This window comes from Sarcophilus harrisii, chromosome 6 (assembly GCF_902635505.1).
Source record: "Sarcophilus harrisii chromosome 6, mSarHar1.11, whole genome shotgun sequence".
Taxonomy (NCBI): domain Eukaryota; kingdom Metazoa; phylum Chordata; class Mammalia; order Dasyuromorphia; family Dasyuridae; genus Sarcophilus; species Sarcophilus harrisii.
The window spans coordinates 154,208,939-154,235,653 of record NC_045431.1 but is presented as its reverse complement, the minus strand read 5'-3'; positions in this window follow the sequence as shown (position 1 = coordinate 154,235,653).

The following is a 26,715-nucleotide window of genomic DNA, read 5'->3' as shown; positions in this document are numbered from 1 at the left end:
TGTAAGTACACTGGAGATGATAATTATCACTTGATTCAGAGGAAGTTGATGTCCAAGGAACCAGCATTGAGAAACAAATGATGACTTAGCAAAATGACAAAATTTTCGTGAAATAATGGTTATCCAAAAATGACAATCACATAAAGCTATAAATTGTCTTTAATTCATTATAGTGCTTTCTCTCTGTGTATTTCCTAATTATCTTGTATATAGCTTGTATTATTTTCATGTCATCTCTTCCCTTATATTACAAACTTCTTAAGAGCCAGGACTGTTTTTTGACTCTTTTTATATCCCTGGTGCTTAATACAGTGCTTTTAAAATGTTTATAGATCAATTGGTTACGTGTAGAGGACAAAGTGTACTTAAAACAAGTAATCTTACAACAAGGTGTTAAGTCAGTGGAATTGAGATAATGATTCTACAAGTTGACACCTATTCTACAAGATTGACACCCATAATGATGTACTTATAATAGAGTATATAAGAGCTAAGAGATCTGGAAGGGAGACAGAGGACTGGAGGCTGGAGCTCAAACTCTTGAAGAGACTTGAAGAGAGAGACCCTTGTGGGGGCTGGCCTGTCCTCCTTCACTTCTCCACTGAGACCAAAGTCTCTCTGAAGGTCCCCTAGAAAGCTAGCCCAGCCCCAGGTAATGGAGACTGGCTGTGAAGGAGATAATAAAGACTTTGGACTTTATTCCTGACTATTCTCGTGGTGATTATTCTGCTGAAATCAAGCCTGGTCCAGAGACCTCCAGAAAGCTAACTAGAACATTACAATTATACATAACTGCAGCAAACTGATAATCAACTACCCCATGGCTCCTAGTCACAAAGTCCTTAAGAATGCCAGTTTTGCTAGGAAAAAAAAAAATCTTGAGAAAATATTGAAGAGATGATAATCATAGAGATAATCCCTGAAGAAGAAATTGGAAAGCGATGTTGAGAAAAAAGATGCCTCAAGAAATCAAGATTTCCACCTTTTAGATATATATAAAGAAAGATATATTGAAGCAAATAATCAGCTGATATAAAAGAACTAGTAAAAGATGACAGAGACTAAGTGACTATTGAAGCAATAGTTAAAAGATGTTGAAGTCCACTTTATATTAGTCAATAAAAAGAAATCCTGAAAAAAAATTTTCAAGGAGTAGCATATAAAAATCATCTTTAACACATCAATAAACAATGAATTAATAGTTAAATGCAATTAATATTTATCAAATAAAATGGTAAAACATAAATTAATATCTTCAATAATTAGCAGCCTGCCAGACATTTAGCATTTATGATTAAAGTGGATTTATAGTGAGAGAAAAAATTGCTTTGGGTGAAAAAAACAAAAAGATTAGTGTCCTCATGTATAGAAAAGTTTTATATAGTCAACATTTTCCTCACCCACATGTAGCCTATTTCTTTTATTTCTCTAGAAACTATTGATGTTGCAATATTTATACCTTGATGTTCTTTCCAAGAATTCTTTTAGTAGCTTTTCTAAATAAACTGTTGTTCAATCCTTTTTCAGATGTGTCCAACTCTTTGTAACTCTTTTTGGGTTGTTGTTGTTTTTTTTTGTTTTGTTTGTTTTTTTTTTTGTATAGATATTAGAATGGGTTCAGTTCCACTTTCAGTTCATTTTACAGATAAGGAACTGAGGTAAACAAGGTTAGAACTTTTTGCCCAGGGTCACACAGCTAATAAGCATCTGTGCATGGATTGGAACTCAGGAAAAGGAATCTTCAGCGCTTTTTTCTCTTTTAAATATTTCCTATTTATCTTGTTTATATTTTGCTTAGCACATATTAATTTGCATGTTGTTCTCCAGGATATTATAAGCTTCTTGAGGGCAAAGATTGTCTTTTGCTTCTTTTTGTAGCCTCAGCATATAGTACAATGCTTGCTACATGGTAGGTAATTAATAATGGCTTATTAAATTAATATATTGAATGGAAATGAAAGTATGTTGGAGTCCATATATCCAGACACATAGAGATTATAATGAATGCCACATTTTCTTACAAAGCAATTGTCATAAAATTCTTTAAAATAGAAAATAGAAATGTAGGGGGAAAAACCGAAAACAATAACTGGAAATTATGAGAGTTCCTAGAAAAATTATTACAATGACTGTAATATGTAAATTAAAACTTTGAAAGTCCTAAGAACTCTGATTAATGTAATAATATGACAATATTTTCCACCTCTTTATAGAGAAGTAACATATTAGAGATATAGAAAATGACATGTTTTCAGAAATGCCCAATGTGTTATTTGTTCTATTAAATCTTTTATTTGTTACAAGGAAAGATTTTTTTTTTTGAGAGTGGAAGGAGTTGGTGAGGGGAGGTTTGGTGAAGCAAGGGAAACTTGTAAGAGTGATACCAAAAAAAATGACAAAACAATTGCACATTGATAATTTGTAAATACGCTACAAAAAAGAAACTTAGAAAGCTACAAGACTAACATCCAGAATTACTACTTTTCTTAAGAAAAACAACAAACTGTATATAATATAAATATGGTTTCATATACAATCCTCTTTACTATTGTACATGGAAATGATTATGACTATTGATGTTTATGAAGTCCAAAATAACAAAAACTCCAAATTAATTCCTTGGAGTGAGGACAAAGAATACCATTCTTTCCCTTCAATACATAAAAAGATTTCTAATTTTACCCTTTTGAGGTACTTCATTTCCTGATACAGATTGCATTCCTTCTAACCCTAGCAGATGATTTCACAAGTTGCTATGACAATTTTTTTTAAGTCGCCTACTGATGATAAACCTTTTTAAATAAGTTTTCTTGCACTTAGCTAAGCTGGTCCTCAGATGATAGATACACATTTAATCAGTGGAAACATATTTAATAATTCTCTATTTTGTTAGAATTTTCTAGAACATGGAGTTTGGTATTCTAGTATTAAAGAACTGAGGGTAATTTCTAAGCAAAGAATCAAGAAAAAAGAATCAAAAATACAATTCAATGGAAGGACAGAGAAAACATTAATAGTCACATGGGGGTAACAATCCCAACACAGAATTGCATTGATTCACATTTGTCAACTTGATACTTGCACCATATAGTGACAATTTTCTCTGCTAAAGACCTATTTGAATTCCTTCTTTTGATACTCTTATGACCCTGGATTCTTCAAAAGCAATGCCATAAGATCCCAAGGTTTTGCAAGACCTACCAAGATAGATAATCCAAAGATGATCCAAAGTCCTATTCAGAATGCTTAGTTTCTGGAAGGTACACTATAAATTGACAAGTGGTAAGACTAGACCAACTTATAGAGAATATCAGTTGAAATGGGAAGGGGCCATGTGATCAATAAAAAAGATTATAATGGCAACACAAATTAGAGAAGGGGTTTTTATCTTGGGTCTGTGAAATTAGTGGGGCTTTTTTTAAGTTTTGTATACCTATTTCAACTTAAATTGTTTCCTTTATAATTCTATGTATTTTATTTTATACATTTAAGAACATTATTCTTAGAGAGGTCTAAAGGAGTTATAAGACGAAAAATTTATAAACCTTTTGGCTAGAGTACATAGAGAGAACTGAATTCTTAATTGGTTTTGGAGTCAGATAACATGAGGAATCATAGAAAGAACTTTGGATACCTAGTAGGAAGTAGAGGAAAGTGATTGCTGTCTTCAAACAGCTGAAGTGTTTAGCTTTTGAATCCCTTTATAACCTGGCTCCTTCCTACCTTTCCAGTATTCTTATACTTAATTCTCCTCCACATATTCTATAACTCAGTGACATTATCTTCCTTGCTATTCCTCCAACAAAACTCTTCTTCTTTTGACTCTTGTCTGTTTTCCATTCCTGGAATTCTCTTTCTCCTCATTTCTTTATACTTCCTTTCCTGACTTGCTTTAAGTCTCCGCAAACACCATCTTCTGCAATAAATCTTTCTTGATCCTGCTTAATTTCAGTGCTTTTATTCTATGATCTCCATTTTATCATTGTTTGTACATAGTTGTTTATATGTTATCTCCCTCATTAGATTTGGAATTCCTCAAAATCAGGGACTATCTTTTTTCTTTCTTTGTGTCCTCACTTCTTAATACAGGACATTACACATAGCAAATATGAACTTAGTAAATGTAAGTTAATTTATTATGTAGGAGGATTTGATTTACCATATGTGGCTCTACAGGTAAGAGTGATTGGTTGTTACATCAATTAATGTTACAAGTTACATGAATGAAAATTTTAGTTCAAAATAAAGAAGAGCATTATAACAACTAGAAATGTCTATAAGTGAAATGGACTTAGAAATGATGAATTGCCTACCACCATATATATATTCAGAAATTTGATAAATATCTGGCTGAAATATTGTGGACAAGATTCCTAATTTGAATGGAAGATTAGAAAATGTTTTCAAATGTTTCTTCCAATATAAATAGTATAAATAGAATGTTTCTAAATAGATAGAGTACAGCTTTGAAACCAAATCAAATCAATAAATAATTTTGTTATTTTGAAAACAAGAAACAATTTGACTATCATAGAATCATAATCAGAATAACATTAAGCTTAACAACTTCTCCATTAAAGAATTAAAGGGCTTAGAATATTATTTTCTAAAAGGCAAAGCAGTTAGGATGACAATCAATCTATCCAGCAAAACTGAGTATAATACTTCATGAGGAAAAATTGATATTTAATGAAATAGCAGTCCTACTGAAGGACTCTTGATGAAAAGACCAAAGATGAACAGAAAATTTGACATTCAAACAGATAATTCAAGACAAGCATAAAAAAGATAAGCAGGAAAGAGAAATTATGAGGGACTTAATGAGGCTAAACTACTAACTGTCCTAAATGCAAAGATGATCTTATAGCTCCAAAGACTTTTTTTATTATTAGGGCAGTTAGAAGGACTAAATATAAAGGACATAATTATGACTTTGAATATGAAGGAATAGTTACCTAAAATAAAAAAATAATTAAAGGGTGGGAAAGAGAAATGCATTGGGAGAAAGGGAAAGGGGGAGATTGAATGGAATAAATTAACTCATAAAAAAGATTTGAAAGAGCTTTTACAGTAAAGGAAAAGACAAGGATGGGTGGGGCTTAAACCTCATTCTTATTAGAACTGGCTCAAAAGAATATATAAATCTACCTTATTTTACAGGAAAAGTAGAAAAGAAAGGGGATAAGAGAGGAGTGAGGATGATAGAAGGGAGTGTGGATTGAAGGCATAGTTAGAAGAAAAATACTCTTGAAGATTGATGGGATGAGGAGAGAGAGAAAGAGAAAGAGAGAAGGAGAGAGAGAGAGGGAACTAGCAGAAGGTAATAGGATAATAGAATAAAAGGAAATACCTAGCAAGTAATCATAACTGAAAAAAAAAATTACAGAAAATTTCTCTGATAAAGGCCTCATTTCTCAAATATATAGCAAAAGTGAGGAAAATTCATAAATATAAGCCATTGACCAATTGATAAATAGTTAAAGGATATGAACAAGCAGTTTTCAGATAAAGTAATCAGTTATCTATAATCATTTTTTTAAAATGCTCTAAATCACTATTAATCGAAGAAGTACAATTAATACCTCTGACGTGCCATCCTATGCCTATCAGATTGGCTAATTTGACAAGAAAAGGTAAATGACACGTCAGGGACGACAAATAAGGAAATGTGGGTAACTGAGACTAATGAAATGTTGGTAAAGTTCTTAACCAATTCAGTTATTCTAGAGAGCAATTTGGAACTACTCCCAAGTCTATAAAAACATGCATACCCTTTGACCCAGCAATACCACTAGTAGATCTACATCCCAAAGAAATAACTAAAAAAAGAAGAGGGACGTATATATAGAAAAATATTTATAGCAGCTGTTTTTATGGTGGCAAAGAATCACCCATCAAATGGAGAATGGCTGGTGAAGTAGTGGTTGATGATTGTGATGGAATATTATTGTAGCATGAGAAATATGAGAAGGACACTTTCAGAAAATGATGGAAAGCTTTATTTTGCAAGATGAAATGAACAGAACTAGGAGAACATTGTGCACAGTTACAGCAACATGGTACCGTGATTAATTGTGAATGACTTAGCTACTCTCAGCAGTACAATGATCCAAGACAATTCTAAAGGACTTGTGATGAAAAATGCTAAACACCTACAGAGAAATAACTAATGTGGTCTGAATGCAAATCAAAGCATACATTTTTTAAAAATTTTCTCTTTTTGTCTGTTTTTTTAATAATTTTAATAACATGAGTAATATGAATATATGTTTAGCTTGACTTCAAATGGATAACCTCAGTGAGGCAGGGAGAGGAAAATTTGAAACTCAAAATAAAAAAAAACCCAATAACAACAAATATTTTAAATTGTTTTTATATGTAATTGGGGAAATATAAAATATTAAATTAATATATTAGAAAATAAATGTTTATTGACAGGCTTTCAGAAAACTTTGCTTTTTTCACATCCTATGAAAGCAAAAATTAAATTGGCTTATTTTTCTAACTTTAAATGAGAAGAATTGCAGGGATTTCCTTAAGGTATAATTTATTTTTATCAATAATAATTTACATTTTTCTAAGGTTCTTTAAAACCACTTTTGTCATGAAAACCTTATGGAGTAGGTAAATTATATGACCAAAGGACAAGCTGAAATGAGAAGATAAAAGACTAGGACTACACATTGGCATAAACTCATGCCAACAGGATGGTATGTGAATAAAGATCTCAAAAAGGAGCTAGAAAAGAAGCAATCAGATATAGTAGAAAAGAATAAGAAGAGAGAAGGGTAATGAAAGAGAGGTAGAGCAGAATGAAAGTAAAATATTTCATTGGAGCTGTATAGTTAGATAACAAGCAGTCACTTTCATTAATTTTATAAATGAAAAAACCAAGGGATCATAGAGGTATGGTGAATTATCTTAGGTCATATACCTCAGTTATGGAACATCATAGAATAAATGACTACAGCCTAAATTTTCTAATTTCAAGGTCAGTACTCTTCTCATAAATTCATATGCATTGGAAAGAGGAGCAAGGAAGGAAGTTAACTTTGCCTGTATAATTAAAATATTTTCATCATGATGCTTGAATTAATGAGAAAGTCATAGTTTCTCTATTTACGCTTCAATTTATCACACTTTCATGACTTAGAAACTTTGGTAAAATTTGGTAAAGTTCTATCTCTGTGGTTAAATTTGTTTCTTTGTAATACTTAAGCTTTGAGGTCAGCTATGACCTAATAGGAAGACTGAGACTAGAATAAGCAGCTGCCCTGCTGCTTTTACCCTGAACACATCGAGGATTGAGTCATTTTAATCCCTTCAGACCTTTTATCTACCAAAACAGCTTGGGCCCATCAGCAAATTGCAGTGGCATATGGTCTAGGTTTACGAATAATCTGGCACATGCTTAAGGTAAAGGGGTATGTCCTTCTTCAAAAAGTGCTGGAAATATTATGGAAGATGGGTGATTTTTTAAAAATCTAACATATAACTATGTTGATATATTTATGAAATGCTTTAAATATCCAATAACTTGGTTCCTGATCAAATTTAATTTCATATGTTATAAAATTATTATAAGGAAAAAAAAATATGCACCCAAAAAAAAAATCCCCAGAGGTTTACAGATTGCAGATTCCTAGTTCCACTAGGTGGCAATTTTATTTTTGGACCTCTTCAGTAAATTACATACAAAACTGGGAATTGAAGGGGATATCTTTACATATCAGAGTCTCAATGAAACTGGGGAAATCTCTCTGAAATATTGCAATGTCCAAAACCATGGCATTTTTACAAAGTGAATTGCATATTTTGAGCTGGCACAGTGGAGAGAGCTTTGAACCTAGAGTCGAGAAGATGAATTCAAAACCAGTCTCAGAAATTTATTAATTGTATGACTAGCATCTGCCTCAGTTTCCTCATCTATAAAAAAGGAGATAAGTAATAGCAAACTACCTCCCATCCGAGTTGTTTTAAGGATAAAACGAGTATGTATTATAAGCAAAGGTATAATTGATAACCTATATATATTTTTAATTGATAAAAATTGGATTCCTCACTTGGAAGGCAGTCATATTTTTGCAGCCTTTGGGATGAGTCTGACTAAGATATTAATATCTTCACACACTGTTTATCACATGTGAGTTTGAGGACAGTTTCAGAAGCAAAAATCTTTCATCCAGATAGGCTTACTCTCTAGAATATTCAGAAGATTATCTCTAGAACATCAAGAAGATACAAGCACATCCTACATTTCCATAGTTTAGTTTCTGAACATTTTTATAGAATTTACTATGTTTCAGGCACTATGCTAAAATTTTTACAATTATCTCATTTAATCCTCACAACAACCCTAGAAGGTAGGTCTAAATATTATCCTATTTTAAGAGATGAGGAAACTGAGGCAAAGAAAGGTTGAGTGACTCCCCAGGATTACTCAGCTAATAAGGATCTGAGGTCAGATTTGAATTCATCTCTTTCTGACTCCAGGCTAGACACTTAATCAACTGCACCCAATAGATTATCCAGGCTAAATTGTAAGACTAACATTTGTAGTGTGTAGTCAAGTAAACCAACAAATAAGAACAAGTTCTTCCTTGAATCCAGAAAGTTTGCCACAAGAACAGCTGAGAGGTCTTCCTCACTTTTCTCCCATCTTCTAACCAGCATTAATCAATCAACAAAGAAGTATTTATTGATTTAGTTTTAGTTTGTTATTTTGTCTAGTCATTTCAGTTGTATACAACTCTCTGTGACCCCATTCAGGGTTTTGGCAAAGATACTGAACTGGTTTACTATTTTCTTCTCCAACTTATTTTACAGATAAGAAAACTGAGGCAAACAGGATTAAGTGACTTGCCCAGGGTTACACAGCTAGTAAGTATCTGAGTCTGGCTTTGAAATTAGGAAGATGAGTCTTCCTAGTTTCAAGTCCCAGGCTCTATCCTCTTTGACAATTAGATTTGCTATCCCAGGCAGAAGAAACTCCCAAATGCTAATAGCAGATTAGGGCTGCTGCCAAAGGAGTTTTATTTCACTCTCATTAAAGTGGGAATAGCAACCAGACTTAGGAATCCTATCATCATATAGGCAGCAGAATGAAGAAGGCTACCCAGTCACCATTTCACTACCAGGCAGTAACTATTAGACCCTGGAGGTCCTGAAGCCCAAAAATTATATTATTTCTCTTTAAGATACCCTCCCCAGGAAGAAGAAGAAGACCAGATATCAATGTCAGACAATAAGGTCTCATTAAATAACTTGTAGATAAACAGGGAAGAAGACTCAGGAAGTTGGCAAGATAAAGAGAATATAGAAAATGTTCAGTACTACAAATAAAGCATCAAAATACAGCAATGGGTTTCTACCACATCTCAGTTTCCTTCATAGAAGGTGGGAATGGTGCACAAGGGGAAGCAATGGCAGCTAGAGCATAGAAGAGGATGCTCTTGGAATTCTGCTTTACTGGAAGTGGAATTTTATGGATACCATATATGGACATGGTATTGATGAGGTTAATAGCAGGTTCGGGGTTCAGGGAACCAAATGAGGAGGTTTGGGGTTATGTCCCCTTAGGAATCGGTGCAGGGCAAGGAGTTGTGAGAACCTCCTTCTAGTGGCGCAGAGGTCCTTTGTAAATGAATTTACAAACCCGAAAAGCTAGGCTAATAAAAAGAAGTTTATTATTGGCATTGGGAAGTCAGCCTTTGCTATGCATGAATAGAAAGACTGAATTCCTTGGTGGCAAGGTCCTGACAGAGAAGTAAAGTTTCTAGCAGAGAAATCCCAACAGAGAGGTATAAAGGCTTGTTAAGGAAATAGGTGAGAAAGAAATAAAGAGGGGATAACTCTGAAAGAGAATATCATTTCAGCGAGCAGAGAGTTGCTATTATGCCAAGGAGAGAGAGAGGTTCTTTGGCATAGCATGGCATGGCACATTAGGTCCTCTGCAAGGACTGAGGTTTAAGTTGCCTCTTTTTATAATTGAAGCTTTGGCTAGAAGCTGGGGGTTGCTCTTGATGGGGGCTGAGAGTAGTTTTAGCTGGTATCAGAATTGAAAATCTTGGAAGTGAATGAATGTCTCTGGGCTAATCTCCAATTCAATAGGGTTAGGAGTGGTCCTGGACTCAACTATCCCCACCTAGACAACAGAATGTAACCACTTTATCTTGATTCCCTGGAGCAGATCTCTCAGGGGAGAGCTTCTCTAAGGTAGTTCCCAAGCTTTCCCCCCAAAGTCAGAAAGAGAAAGAGTTTCAGGGCTCCCCTCATCATTATCAGTGTATTGTGTACCATTTCTAAAGTATGAATTGCCACCAACCTTCATCTATGATCAGATATGTAAACCCCACAAGAGGAGAAATTCAGGAAAGCCAAGTGACTTTATTTATTACTTCCTAGATCATATTGATAAGGAAAAGCAAAACCCCTGGCTTCTACATGGTGATATATGGTGTCATAATCTATTCTTCGATGACATCAATTCCACAAGGATCACTCTTTGCTACAGGTTGCTAATCTTTCTTAAGTATCTTAGTGACAAATTTAAAAAAAAAAAAAAGGTCAAGAAGAGATAGATCATGTATTGGTTTGGGATGGGTCACAATGCCCTTTTTTCTGGTTACTTCCTCCCCAAAGATATCCAGGACACCTTTTTGAGGAATGAGACATCTTAACAGAGTTTGGGGGTCCAGGTCAGTGTCTCAGGTTTTGTGAAAGAATTCATTGTCTAATCTCCAAGTTAAATTGGCCAAAAAAGGATTTATTTTGATACTGAGAATTCTCATCAGGCTAAGTTCCTGATTGGAAAGTAGCAAATGACTGAAAAAGAGAGAGCAATTTTATTTAGTCTTCAGAAGACTGAGGCTAAAGGAGCAATCTCTAGATGAATTAAGAGTGGTGCGCTAGAGAGTAATTTCCAAATCAATTAAGAGTGGAGAGTGGTGGGCTAAGGAGTAATTTCCAGGTGAATTAAGGGTGGTGATCATGCTAGGAGTTTCCTGAGGCTAAAAGCTAAGGGGTAATCTCCAGATAAATTAAGGGTAGAGAGTGATAGGCTAGGGAATGGTTAGAATCAGGAGTTTTCTGAGCCAGATTCCAAAGCCAAAAAATTCAGGGTTTCTTGTCCCAGTCCCCCCCATAAAGATCAGGGCACCAAACAGTCCAATACATCAACCTTAGTCTTGATCTCTGCACACCTGGACTCAATCCAATTCAAGGACCTATATTCTTTGACCCAACCAACTTCCTGGATGAAAAAGATTTTCTGAGTAAACAAGAACTTCATGACCTTTTTTCCAGGGAAGCGCATGTGTTCAGGGTGAGTGGGACTGATTGGATGAAGTATTTCTCAGTATTGAGTCACATGATTCCTATTTTCAGAACTGGGACCTTGGGAGGTCAAATGACCTCTGGATCAGAGATTTGATCTCTGGAGGGATGAACTTTGAACCTGGAGATATAGGAAGTTGAAGGAAGAAACATGACCTGTGGGAGACAGCCAGCATTGGTGACCATTGGTCAAGTATGGTTATGTCCTTTTAGTCTATTCAATGAGAAAGCTCAAGTCTTTTGCTTTTAAACCCTGAGCAAGCCAGAAGCTGGCCAAGTTGCAGCAGCTCATGATGGAGTTAGGATGGCTCCCAGGTGTGTCTGGGCCTTTCCCTGCAGGGAGTAAATAAATGTTTTCTCTTTGTACCGATGATGTTTCTGATTAGTTAATTGGAAAGGGGGTCTTGCACCGGACCTGTCCCACACAAAGGGCAGGTCTGATCCAAATGGAGATTTTTCTCTTCTTTACCACCATTCTCCAGTACTTCAAACTGAGTCCAGTGTAAAAGCCTGAGGATGTAAGCTTGACCCTTCAGTTCACCTGGGCAACATGCCTGGTCCTGTGAGCTTGACATGCTGGTCCATTGAGCTCCTGCCCAAGAGCTTATCAGCTATCCCTCGAATCTATGCCTTCTGTCCAATACACATCCTCCCCTGCCCCAAAGAAAAGAAAGAGAAAGAGAGAAATATAATAACACAGAGATAGAAGGAAAGAGAGAGGGGAAAGGGGAGTTGGAGAAAGAGACAGAGAGACACAGGTGCAGAGATAGAGACAGAGAAGGAGGCAGAGAGACAGAGAAAGAGGAAAAAGACACACAGAGAGAGTACTTCCATGAGACAATCTACTGAGGCTAAAACACAGAAACATTTAATTAGAAGAGAAAAAGCATTCAGATTTAGAGACATTTAAGGGTAAAGTTAAATCTTCAGTGGCAGAATAAACATTTATTTACCTAGAAAGGATGAATTGTTCAATTGCTTTTGAATAAGAGCAATAAAATGAACTTGCCTTCAAGGTATAAACCCTGTAAATACTTTTGTATATTGTCACTCATAGATATAAGATTCCCAAAGGAGTTGAGGATATACAATTAACTGAAATGAAATGGATAATCCTAAAACAAGATAAACAGACTGAATCATATTAATATTCCAGGTGAAAAGAGCATAGCATCATTCAAGGCTAAAGGTGGGAAAACCTGAGAGGTGTCTATTGCAGAGAGCACAGAATATCTGGAGTCATCAGGAAAATGTAGATCAGATCATTTAACCTCTGTTTGCCTCAGTGATCTCAACTATAAAATGGGGATAATAATAGCACCTATCTGTCAGGATTGTTGTGGGGATCATATGGGATCATATTTTAAAAGTGTTTAGCACAGTGTCCTAGAATATTGTAGGCACTATACAGATGTTGATTATTATTGTTATTTTTGTTGGTTATCTTAGTTATTAATTTTAAATTCAATAACTATTTAATAATTAACTTTGTATGGGATAAACTGAGTGAAGACATTCTCCTGGGAATATAGCTTTAAACTATACCTTAATTGTTGTGACTTTGAGACTTTATAACAAGTAAAGTTATAGGAAAAAAAAAAAGTACAGGAGTTCTTCCTTCAGGAAGAACTCTCTACCCACTACCTCTTAATTAGCATTTAAGTACTTCTTTTAAAGGCAATTTATTCTTTTATATCTGGTATAGATTAGAACAACAGGAGAAAAGGCCAAGTAGGGTGGTGGGGGCTTCTACATTTGGCTAGTTAATCTTGTGTTTTACAGTGTTTACTTTGCATTCTTTTCTTACTGACAAACACCTTGTTCTATGGAAGATGTCCTTTCTCATGAAATCATAAAACCTTTTTTGTTTTTTCTTACTCTAAAAGTATGATTGTTTTTGTGGTCACTACTGTCCCACACAACTTTAGTAAGTTTTACCAAAGTTTCTAAGGCATGGAAGTATAATAAATTGAAGGCCAAGTATAAAAACCATGACAGTTTCTCATTCATTCAAGCATCTAGATAAAAACTTAGAAGTTCATTTCAATTATACAAGCAAAGATAACTTCTCTCCTTCCTTGCTCCTCTTTTCTTTGCATATGAATTAGTGAGAAGAGTATTAACTTTGAAATTAGAAAATTTAAGTGGCTATAGTCATCCTATGATGTTCCATTTTTTTAATTAAAGCTTTTTATTTTCAAAAAATGCATAGATAATTTTTCAACATTAATCCTTGGAAAACCTTATGTTCCAATTTTCTTACCCTTGTACCCACCTCCTCCCCTACAGATGGCAAGTAATCCAATATATGTTAAACATGGTAAAAATTTTAAAAGCACATTTCTATTAATAATCAATTATTAATTATCATCATTATTATTCTTAATCTAAAGACATCTAGCACTGAGAGGAGTCCAGAAACCAAGCTAATTTTCTAGTCCAGCTCTAGCAGTCATTCAATGGTAGAGAAACCTGGCTAGTCCATTTGCTAGCCCCTGTCCAATAGCTATGCAGCTTATCCCTCATTGTCTGATGCTCATGGCCAGATCTAGCTTAGGAGCATCTGAGCTTAATGAGGACTCAGCAGAGCCACCAATTTATCTATTCAGGCCATCCTAGCAATGGATTAAACATCAATTGCCTTGGTCACAAATGTTACCTATATGTGTGCCTTATTACCATTGTATTATAAATTTGTGTCCACCCTTCCCACACCATCCTAGATTCCAGATGTAACTGTAGGAGAATATGTCCCTGATGTTGAAGAAGTACTTTGTTCTACTGCTATTGTTCCTGCCATACCATCTGAGGCATTTGCCTTTACTTAAAAATTAAGGGAGTCTGTTGGCTGATTGATAAAGGGAACCTACAGGGACTCATAAGCTAGTGTTAGGAAGACAGGCACTCACAGAATGAAAGAAGTAGTAACTTACTCTCTAGGGTGCCTATCTGCCAAAGCCAATGCAAGTTTCACAAGTGAACTCCAAGGATCATTGCACTTAATTTTTTGACCTTTCAATTCATTTCATGGATATGGAATACTCATATGCAAAGCAGTAAAATAACATTTGCATAACATTATTATATATGGAAGAATTAAGTATCAGTTTTTTGTTATTTTTTTTTCTCCAGAAACAAGGTATCAGAATAACTGGTCTCAAAATAACTCCTTCTAATCCCATTTTAGGCTCACTCATTCTTACAATACATAAGTTGGGGCTTGCCTGTTTAAAAATATTAAATATTAATATTTTATCATCATATGATTTAACTATTACTTATTTATTTAATATTAATCATTGGATTAATTTTAATTTGATAATTGATTAATAATATTAATAAAATAGTTAATGTTTTAATGTTGAATTTTCTATTGTTTTAAATAATCATTTTCAAGGAATGTTTCATAGTAGATTTCTTATTCTCTAAAATAATCTGTAAAGAATAGTCATTGATGGTTTCATCTAATAGAATAAGAGGTAGTGACTCATGAAATCACTCTTAGTAGCAAGAATAGGAATAGTGTAGTGTATAGTTGTTTAAAAAATACATATATTCACTTTTGCTATTCTAATTTTTTAAATATGCATTATTTTAATTTTTCAACATTCAGTAATTGAACCAACTATTCTAGAAAGCAATATGGAACTATGCCCAAAGGACTATAAAACTGCATATATTTTGATCTAGCAATACCACTATTAGGTCTATATCCCAGAGAGATCATTAAAAAAGGGAAAGGACCCACATATACAAAAATGTGCATAACAGCTCTCTTCATGGTGGCATAAAAATGGAAATTGAAGGGATATCTGTCAATTAGGAAATAACTGAACAAACTGTAGTATAAAAATGGAATGGAATACTATTACTCTATAAGAAATGATGAGCAGGCAAATTTCCAAAAAAAAAAAAATTGGAATGATTTATATGAATTGATGTTGAGTGAAGTGAGAAGGATCATGAGAACACTGTACACAGCAACAGCAACATAGTGCAAAGATAAACTATGATAGATTTAGCTCTTCTCAGCAATACAATCATCCAAGACAATTTCAAGACTCATGAAGAAAAATGCTATGCACATCCAGAGAAAGAATTCTGAAGTCTGAATACAGATATTCACTTTTGTGTGTGTATGATTTTCCCTTTTAGCTGATTCTTTTTCACAACATGACTAATGTGAAAATGTGTTTAATATGATTGTCTGGGTATAACCTGTATTAATTGCTTTCTGTCTTGGGAAGTGGGGAGAGAAGAAAGGGGGAAAAAATGTAAATCAAAATTCAGTAATTATGCTGCCTTAGCATGTGTATGAATCTGTATAATTTTATTATTATTATTTTAATATCTGTTTATTTTACTGATCTAAGATCAAGCAATCTTTCTCTTTTCTTCCATGGTCAGTAATGGGGGGACCAGAATGAAGTAGAAGAGCAAGGATAAAAAATTAGTTTACTAGATATCTTTTGTTTGTCTAGTTAATTAACTTTTTTAAAGATGTATTCAACTATTTCACATGCAAAGCAGAACAGCTGTTGTTGTTCACCTTTGTTCTCAAAGAAGATAGATAACATCCGGAAGGTGATATCTTGACTTGTACATTAAGTAGATTTAGAGCTGTGCAAATCAACAGCCTCACTCTTTCCTCAAGAGTCATTAGGATCCTATGGCAAGATTATAGGACAACTGGCAATGGCCCCAGATCCAGTGGGAGACTATGGCCTTTTTAAAGCAAAGTCTTTCCAGGTCCCAGTTTGTCTGAGGCCATACTCATTTAGTAATTAAAGGCTAAGCAAGAATTGGAGCAAAAAATGACCTAGTTTGTCTTCACAGAAGAATTAGTACAAATTGATGTAAAAGTCTGAGTATAATGACCTGCAGGTGCTATGAAACAACTAGTATCAATGCCCTAGTACTTACACTCAGATAGACAAGGCCTGAGGGTATGAGGTCTTCAATGCTTTGTCCTGAGATGCAAAGTCCTCTGGACTTCATAAATTCAAGATTGCCTAAGCTAAAAAGATAGTAGTAAGATCTAAAATCCTGGAAACCCAAAATAAGGTCAAGCAGAGGCATGCACTATGTGAATCCTGGCCCAGGAACAAAGCCCCAATTCAAAAAAGAAAATTTACACATTTTAAACTCATGCAGAAATAACAATATCTTATGTATAAAATAGTATTCCTAATAGAGACTTCAGTCTCTTTGAAGAAATCAAAATGTTTGTTTAAGAGATTGGATCTTGAACCAAGTAAGCAATTTGCATCACAAGAAGAAGCTATCTCTGGACTGGAAGGAAAGAATCTGAAGGTCTAGAGAGAAGATTCAGAAAACAGCAATTCCAGCACAAAGAAGGAGAACTGAGATTTATTAGACAAGAGAGAATCACTAAGTAGAACCATTAGGAGGATCACTAAGGAGCAAATCATTTTGCTTTATAGAAAAAAAAAAATCATCTCAAGAAACAATTAGATCTTTCCCCAGCTTTTATTCCTGATTCCAGCCCACATACAGACAAATTAATCTAATCATCTTTTTCATTTGCAAACCCAAGCACAGACTGGGTCCAGCAAAGCAGCAGTAACCTTTGGGCTGATTGAATCAGTGATAACAGTGTTATCTTCTGGACCTCTCAGTCCACAGATGATAAGGGAGTTGGGCAACTGGTCAGAAAGAGATCATCAAGGTCTTGTGGCTGAAACTGAAGATAAAGTTCTGTTGTCTTACTATGATCTGTATTGCAGTTGTAGGTCTCAGTCCCAGAGTGAGGTCAAGCACCAGCTCACTATTGCTTGCTGCTACTGGAAAGTAGAGACCCTGGTCACAGTTACAGGGCAACAAAAATAATGTTTGTGGTCACTCACAAACAAAAAGAATAGTAAACATACCTTTCCCTGGATCATACCATCCTGAAGACCCAAAAACTTACAGGTGTCCAGAATTACCTCTGAAAACTACTGCACAAAAACCCTAAAGATTGGGACAGTGTTTCCTACAAATGGAAATAGTTTCACTTTAGCATAGAGTTAAAAATCAAGAAATAGGCTGAGAAAAAATGATCAAATAACACCAAAAGACTCTGACTATAGAAAATAACTTTGGTTCCAGGGAAGATCAAAATACAAATTCAGAAGAAGAAAACAAAGGCAAAATCACTAAATTCAAAGCATCCAAGAAAAATATAAATTGATCTTAGGCCATGGAGAAAATCAAGTAAGAGAAATAGAGGAAAAGGTAGGACAAAAAATGAGAGTGGGGAAAGGAAACCATGAAAAAAGAGTCAATAGCTTCTTAAAGGAGACAAAAACAGTACTAAAGAAAATAACACCTTAAAAAACTGAATATACCAAATGGTGAAAGAGGCCAAAAAAAAAAAAAAAAAAAAAATCCAATGAAGAGAAGAATGCATTGAAGAGCAGACTTGGCTGAGGCAGAACCAAGATGGGACAGTAAAAGGCCCAGGGATTCACTTGAACTCTCCCACAAAGTTCTCCAAATACATTTAAATAATGAATCTGAACAAATTCTAGAGAAGCAGAGACAAAAAAAGATGCAGTGAAACAATATTCCAGCCCAGGAAAACTGGAAAGTTGGTAGGAAAGATGCTGCACTAGAGTGAGAATAGAGCATGGGACTTGCCAGTACAGCCCTGGTCCCAGCAAATCAAGATTTGCTCCCAGGATCCCAGGCATTAGGAGCCACTGAATGAAAAGCAGCAAGGGTAGTTTCTGAAACTCTCAGCTCACAGATGGTGAATGGATCTAACAACTGGTCAGAAGATTACAAGAATCTGTTTGCTAACACTGAGGAGGACTATTTTGCTTTGTCCATACTCAGATCTGTGTCACAGTCCTTGGTGGCAATCTTTGGGGAACGGAGAGAGTCATCACAGCAGAGTTTGTGGCCATAGTGGAGCTGGGACCATTCTCACAATTCCAGGGCAAAAAAAGGTACTTGTGGCACTCACAGACCAGAGCGCAAGCCAGAAGAGTAGTAAACATATCTTACCCTGGATTACACCACCTTGGAAAAACAAAAATTTACAGTTGCCCAGAATCATATATGAAAATCACTACACAAAACACCTGAATTTTTGGATAGTGCCCCCTCCATTCTGAAAGCAAAATTCTACTTTAGTATAGAGTTAAAAGTCAAGAAATAGGATGGGGGGGGATGAGCAAAGCAACAAATAGATATAGAAGAGATAATTTAAAAATTATGAACTACCTGAAAGCTATAATCAAAAAAACAAAAAAACAAAAAAAAAAACAACAACAAAAAAAACTTACACACTATCTTTCAAGAAATTGTCAAGGAAAACTGCCCAGATAAGGGCTCTCATACTCTAGAACTAGAGAATGAAATAGAATTTGAAAAAATATATGGTTCACCTCCTCAAAGAGGACACAAAACAAAACCTCTCAGGAATATTCAAGCCAAATTCCAAAGTTCACAGATGAAGGAGAAAATATTGCAAGCAGCCAGAAAGAAACAATTCAAGTATCACGTAACCATATTCAGGATAACACAAGATTTAGCAACTTCTACATTAATGAATCAGAGGGCTTAGAATATGATATTCCAGAAGGCAAAGCAGCTATCCTACCCAGCAAAACTACAGTCCTTCAAGGGAAAAATGTATATTCAATGAAATAAATGATTTTCAAGCATTTTTGATGAAAAGATCTGAGCTGAATAAGAAATTTGACTTTTGAATACCAGACTCTAGGAAAAAATAAAAAGATAAAAAGGAAAGGAAAATCATAAGGGATTTAATGAGGCTATACTTTTTTCATAGCTACATGGGAAGAGGATACTCTAAAAATGAGCAAAAAACAAATGAAACTGAACAAAGAGCTTGACTACAGAAAAGTTACTATGATGATAGAAAGGGTCAAGGCATACATTTAGAAGAGGAAAATAGTGTCAAAGTGGCTACATGTAAAAAAAAAAAAATGTAATTTGGTGTCAGGCCTAAAAAGAATTTCTGGAAGAGCTTTAAAGGACTTAAAAAAGTAAATTGGAAACTTAGAAGAAAAATTGTTGAAAAGAAATTATAATGATGCAAAAGAACCATGAAAAAAAGAAAATAGCATGGGGAAAGATATATATATATACTGAGAAAAAATTAACTCATTAAAAATAGAAATGGAAAAATGGAAAAAGAAGTATAAAAGCTCACTGAAGAAAAGAAAAACTCCATGCAAACTAGAAGTAAATAAGTGGAACCAACAGTTTTATGAGATATCAAGATATGATAAAAAATCAAAATTAAAAAAAAAAATTTTAATATTAGACAATGTGAAATTTCTCATTGGAAAAACAACTGACCTAAAAAATAGATGTAAGAATAACATGAGAAGTATTAGACTGCCTGGAAACCATGATCAAAAAAATAAAAATTAAAAAAGCCTAGATAGCATCTTTTAAGAAATTATAAAGAAAACTACCTTGATATCTTAGAACCAGAGGACAAAATAAACATTTAAAGAATCCCCAAATGAGAAGTTCTTGAAACATCATAGCCCAATTCCAGAGCTTTCAGATCAAGGAGAAAGTATTACAAGCAACCAAAAGCAACAACTCAAATATCATGGTGCTACAGTCAGTATTATACAAGATTTGGCAACTTCCACATTAAAGAACAAGAGAAATTGGAATATGATATTTAGAAGGCCAAAGGATTCAGAATCACCTATCCAGCAAAATCAAATATAATCTTTCAAGGGAAAAAAAATAGAGACAACAAAATAGAAGACTTTCAAAGATTTCTAATTAGAGAACAGAACTGATTTTTTTTAAATGATGTCCAAATACAAGACTCAAGGGAAACATAAAAACTTAAGAAGCTGTTGTGCCACAGTTCTCTTATAATGTCCTAGCAGTTCATACTCTGCCTCAGGTTATAACCATTCCCTCTTAATGTTTGATAGGATAAAGGTCTTATATCTTAGACCTTAGGCTATACTTATTATCTCTTAATGTTTAATGGGATAAAGGTCTTTATCCATTTTAGACATTATTAGCATATCAGGAGCCTCTCCAGTACCTCCCTCCATTATGTCATCCTAGGTGCCTACCTCCATTATGTCATCCTCATCCTAGGTTCCTTCCCCCATTAGGTCATCAGTCTTATAATCCTATAAAAGAATCTTGTATCCAACATGCAGTGCTGGATTCTTTGAGACTATAGTCTCATTCAGACTTATTCATTATGGATCCATTTGGTCCCAGTAAATCTCTCCATTAAATAAATTATTAAATTGTTCTCCAATCTCTATCTTGCTCAGTTTCTCCAGCATTACAAAACAAGAAATAAGAAAAAGAAAACTTAAGGAACTCAATATGGTTAAACATTATATATTATGACAAAATAATATTAGTAACTCTTAACAAATTAAATATTATACTTATTGCTTATTGCTAAAAAACAAACAAACAAATCATATAATTAGAAAGGATATATATATATGGACAGAGAATGTGAATATAAGGTGACTTTTATGGGATACCAAAAAACAAAATAATTAAAAATAAAAGGATGAGGGGGAAAATTGCACTAGAAGAAGAGGAGCAATTGAATGAGATAAAGTAAAGACCTACAAATGTAGGTCTATGTATGTGTGTATATAGATATATGTATATGTGTGTGGATCTGTGGGTGGGTGTGAATACGCAATTGTATGTGTATGTGTGTATATATACATATACATATACATATAAATGTATATATAAATATATCTGAGCTTAACTGGAGCCTGCCTGGGAGAAAGGAGAAGATGAAAGGAGACAAAAAGAACAAAGTAAAAAGGGCACCAAAAAAAAAAAAAAAAATCAAAAGAATAATCTAAATGGAAGCAAAGAAAACATGGACACTCATGAATATGATTTCTTCTGTTATTATATATACTTCCTTGAAATGGAAATTTAGTATTTTATATTTTGAATCCTCCCTGTTGTTCTCTAAGCACATGGAAATGTAGTCTTATTTTTTTTATTTTCCTTTTCTGTCTTTCTTTTTTCTACTCTTTTTTATGTTGTATTTGGTTCAATAAATATTTTTTTTTTTTTAAGAAATTTAGGGTCAGCCAGGTGGTGCAGTGGATAGAGCACCATCCCTGAAGTCAGGAGGACTTGAGTTCAAATGTTGTCTCAGACACTTAACATAAATAAATAAGAAAATTTTAAAAGGGAACAAAAATCACCCCCAATTAAAAGGAAATTAAAATAATTAAGAACTACTTTGCCCAATTATGTACTAATAAATTCTACAATCCAAATGAAATGAATGAATAACTACAAAAAATATAAATTACTCAGATTAATAGAAGAAATACAATATTCACATAACCCAATTTTAGAAAGTAGATTGTTAGTGCTGCAAATGCTTTAAAGAACAGCACATGAAGGGTAAGTAAATATAACTGCCCAAGAAAGAATAAGTCATGAAGAAAAAGGGAAGAAGTGTGACAACCGTGCTAGCACCCAGGATACCTTAGAATCAGCCGGAGTCAGGATAAGCAAAAGTCCTTAGTCTTTATTCTTGGTCTTTAGGGGTAAAAGTAAAGGGGATGGAAGTGGAATCTCCGCAACCTTCTTCTTCCTCATCCACCACAAAAGTGACCCTGGCTAGTCTTCCTCCACCCTCTAGTCCCTCCTACAATTCTCTGTATACACCAGTCATCAAGCCAGCACAAGATAGTGGGAAGAGCCATTTTCTAAGCATATGCCCATAGAGATTATCCAATCAGTAGTTAGCTTCAAGTGCTTGGCTGTCCTGACCTCAGTGCATTGACTCAAGAGTTCCAGCCCTCTACAAGGAAGAGAAGGAAATAAGCATTTATAGGGCACTGATTACATGCCAGACACAAATACTATATACTTTTTAATTATATCATCTCATTTTCTCCTAATAATCCTTTGAGATAGGTGTTATTGTGAACCCCATCTAATGGTTGAGGAAAGTGAAACAAATATAGATTAAATGATTTACCCAGGATCACTCACCTAGTATTGATGCAGTTAGTGGCAGTGCAGAGAGTTGTGGGAACCCACTCTGGTCCAAAGTGAAAGAATTCACAAACACGAAAAGTCTGACTGGCAAAAGGGTAGTTTATGGTTGGCTGAGAAGATGGACTTCTGAGTGGCAAGATCCTGGCAGAGAAATAACAAAAGGTTATACATTGAGAAGAAGATCTCTTCACAGTGGGCAGGATTCCTGGTAGGCAGCTATGTGAAGAGGAGAGGACCCTTGGCAAAGCATACTACTTCAGACTTCTGCAAAGATATGAGTTTAAAATTTTCTTCTTATAAGAAATCTGAGACTGGGGTTTCAATTAAATTGAGATTCCTTCAATATTGTCACTGCCCCCAGTCCTAGATTTTCATTTGAATGAGACCACTTAAGTTTGAGCTAAGTAGGAGTGGTCCTGGACTAATTCTCAACTCAATAGAGGGTGCAGCTAGTGCCACCAAGATAATTTATCTTGATTCCCTGAGGTGGGCCTCTCCCAGAAGAGATTTCTCAGAGTTCACCCCAATGACTTGTCCCCCCAAAATCAGGGAGGACAATTTCAGGGTTCACCCCTGTCAATATTAAAATCAAGATTTAAACTTGTCATCTTGATTCTAGGTCCAAGGTTCCAACTATTATGTCACTAGCTTCTTATAATAAAATCATTATCCCATAACTAGAGACTATTAAAAAGGAAAGAGTGGAAAAAAAGAAGAAAAAAGGGGGAAAAGGTATCTATTTAGGTTAAAGACAGAGAGAGATTAATTATATATTTCTTTTTTAAAATATGCAAGAGTATAAAGATGAAAATAGAATTTAAAGAAACCAGTATTGTCAACAGAGAAATATGTTTGAAATACCACAACTCACCTGTAGATGAACCATTATATTTTATGGGACTGGAAGTATATACTGGAATGTGAGAGATTTGGAGGGGTAAGAACCAGAATAGACAGCAAAGTACTTGATTCAAGTCCATTGATCAATCATGAGGGGAAGATAATTTCTGTACTGTCAGGCTACAGGAAAAAGGGAAAGGTGACAAAGGAAAGGAATAAAATGGGGAAATAAAAAAAAAAAAAAGCTGTTTCCCAAAATAGATAAAAAGAATAATCCATAAGTAAAAAGAAAAGCCTTTTCTCTAAAGGAAGATGAGGACCTTGCAATGATTCTAATCTGCAAAGTGTTATTGAACAAGGAGATAATTTTCCCCGAAAGAATATTGTACATTCAAAGAAAATATTTTTAATCCCTCAAAAGAAAGGGGAGGTCAAAAGAAATTCCTCAGGAAAACCCCAACCCATAAGAGTAGGATGACAATGACCCAGAGAAGAGAATGCATGCCAATTGGGAATTGAATAAGACTTTATGAATTGGGACATAGAATGATTTCTACTATAAAGCAATGTTTTATCATCACTTCCCTTGCAAATTAATATTTATAAGAATTTAGTACAAAAGGGGGGAAAAGATTAAGACTAAAAAGCCCATAAGAACAATGGCATAGACATTAGTTAAAAGAAGAAATTCGGTCTTGGTACTTAATAAGGTTTAATTTCAGGAGGAACATAAAGAGATTTATAAAAACAGAATATTAAAACAGCATACATACTACAAACAAACATTAAGGATAGACAAAAGAGAAGAAGTCAAGATAGCAGAATTAAGAAATGAGCCAAAAGAACTTGGGATGCAGCCAAGAATAAACTACCCAGCTAAGCTGAGCATTTTCTTCCAGGGAAGAAGATGGACATTTAATGAAACAAATGAATTCCATTTGTTTCTAAGGAAAAAACCAGAACTAAACAAAAAATTTGATCTCCAACCATAGAACTCAAGAGATGCAGAAAAGGTAAAAATAACTCTTGAGAATTGTATTTCTGTTGTGGATATACAAAATGAATACATGTATAATTTGATTTTACCGATATAACATAAAAAAGGGAAGTAGATATGGAAAAGGGATGATGGCACAATAAAGTGGGAAGGGGGGATAAAAAGAGGGAAACCACATCCCACAAAGAGGCAAAGGAAACTTATCATATCTGAGGGAATTAGAGAAGGGGAGGAACATTGTGTGAATCTTACTCTCATCAGAGTTGGCTCAAAGAAAAAATAATTGACATTTGTTTTAGAGAAAATTCTCTCTCGCCTCATTAAAAAAGGGGGAGAGTAAAAGGGAAAAGAAAAAGAGTAATAAGGGAAGGAAGGGGAAAAGATTCAAAGGGGGGAGGGAGGGATTCTAAAGAGGGTAAGCATTGTGATACAAGTGGGGTACATAAGTTCAAAAAGGGGAAAGAGGGTTGGGGGAGGCAAGAAAAAGGAAAGCATAATCTGGGGTTATTAGGATGGCAGGAAATACAGATTTAGTAATTCTAACCGTAAATGTGAATGGGATGAACTCCCCCATAAAGAGGAGGCAGATAGCAGACTGGATCAAAAGTCAGAACCCTACAATATGTTGTTTACAAGAAACACATTTAAAGAAGGGAGAAACTGTGGGAAAACTGGGACATTGATGCATTGTTGGTGGAGTTGTGAACAAATCCAACCATTCTGGAGAGTAGTTTGGAACTATGCTCAAAAAGTTATCAAACTGTGCATACCCTTTGATCCAGCAGTGTTACTACTGGGATTATATCCCAAAGAGATTATAAAGAAGGGAAAGGGACCTGTATGTGCACGAATGTTTGTGGCAGCCCTTTTTGTAGTGGCTAGAAACTGGAAACTGAATGGATGTCCATCAGTTGGAGAATGGCTGAATAAATTGTGGTATATGAATATTATGGAATATTACTGTTCTGTAAGAAATGACCAACAGGATGATTTCAGAAAGGCCTGGAGAGACTTACACGAACTGATGCTGAGTGAAATGAGCAGGACCAGGAGATCATTATATACTTCAACAACAATACTATATGATGACCAGTTCTGATGGACCTGGCCATCCTCAGCAACGAGATCAACCAAATCATTTCCAATGGAGCAGTAATGAACTGAACCAGCTACGCCCAGAGAAAGAACTCTGGGAGATGACTAAAAACCATTACACTGAATTCCCAATCCCTATATTTATGCCCACATCCATTTTTGATTTCCTTCACAAGCTAATTGTACAATATTTCAGAGTCTGATTCTTTTTGTACAGCAAAATAATGGTTTGATCATGTATACTTATTGTGTATCTAATTTATATTTTAATATATTTAACAGCTACTGGTCATCCTGCCATCTGGGGGAGGAGGTAGGGGGGTAAGAGGTGAAAAATTGGAACAAGAGGTTTGGCAATTGTTAATGCTGTAAAGTTACCCATGCATATAACCTGTAAATAAAAGGCTATTAAATAAAAAATAAAAAAAAAAAAAAGGAAAAATAAAAAAAAATAAATAAATGTTCATTTTAAGTTCTTGTTAAAAAAAAAAAAAAAAGAAATGAGCCAGATGAGTTTTCCCAAATTCTGGAATGGTAATCAACAAAAGTTCAGAAAATGCAGCAGCAACTTTAGGATTTCTTAAGCCAGGTACTCTAAGAGCATTTGAAAACTGGTAGAAAAGAGAATCCTAATGCTAGCAATGGATGAAGGACTAGACATTTTGGAAGTTTCATTGCCTATAATCACTTATGGGTTGTAGTTCAAGAACAGGGAAGCTACTTCTGGTCAATAGAGAATGAGAGTCCTGAATAACAATACCACTTTTGGTCCCCAGTGATCAAAGGTCTATAATGCATAAGGATCATAATACAGACCAAGAAAGCACTAACAAAATAGTAATAAAATCCATCTGGAAAAACAAAATAAATGTCAAGGAAAAATATAAAGAAAAATGTTAATAAAGGTGGCCTAACAGTTCCAGATTTCACACCCTTTATAAAATGGTAATCATGAAAACAATCTAGTATTTGCTAACAAATATAGGGATGGATCAGTGGAATAGATTAGGTACACAATTCACAGTAGCAAATGACCATAGTAATCTAGTATTTAATAAACTCAAAGGTCCATGCTTTTTGGTTAAGAACTCAACTTTTGACAAAACTGTTGAGATAATTGGAAAGTGTGATTCAATACAACACATTGGAGTCATAATAGAAAATGCTTTCCTCCTCCAAAGAAGCAAGAGATGAACTCTGAATGCAAGTTGAAGCATACTTTTTAACCAAAAAAAAAAAAAAATCTATTTTATACTACATTCTAGAAATTATTCTCCAAAATTAAGGGGATGAGTACTCTTTTTTGTAGTTCAGTTGTTTCACTCATGTCTAACTCTTTGTGATCCTAATTAGAGTTTTCTTGGCAAAGATACTGGAGTGGTTTACCATTTCTTTATCCTCATTTTATACGGAGGAAACTGAAATAATGAGGG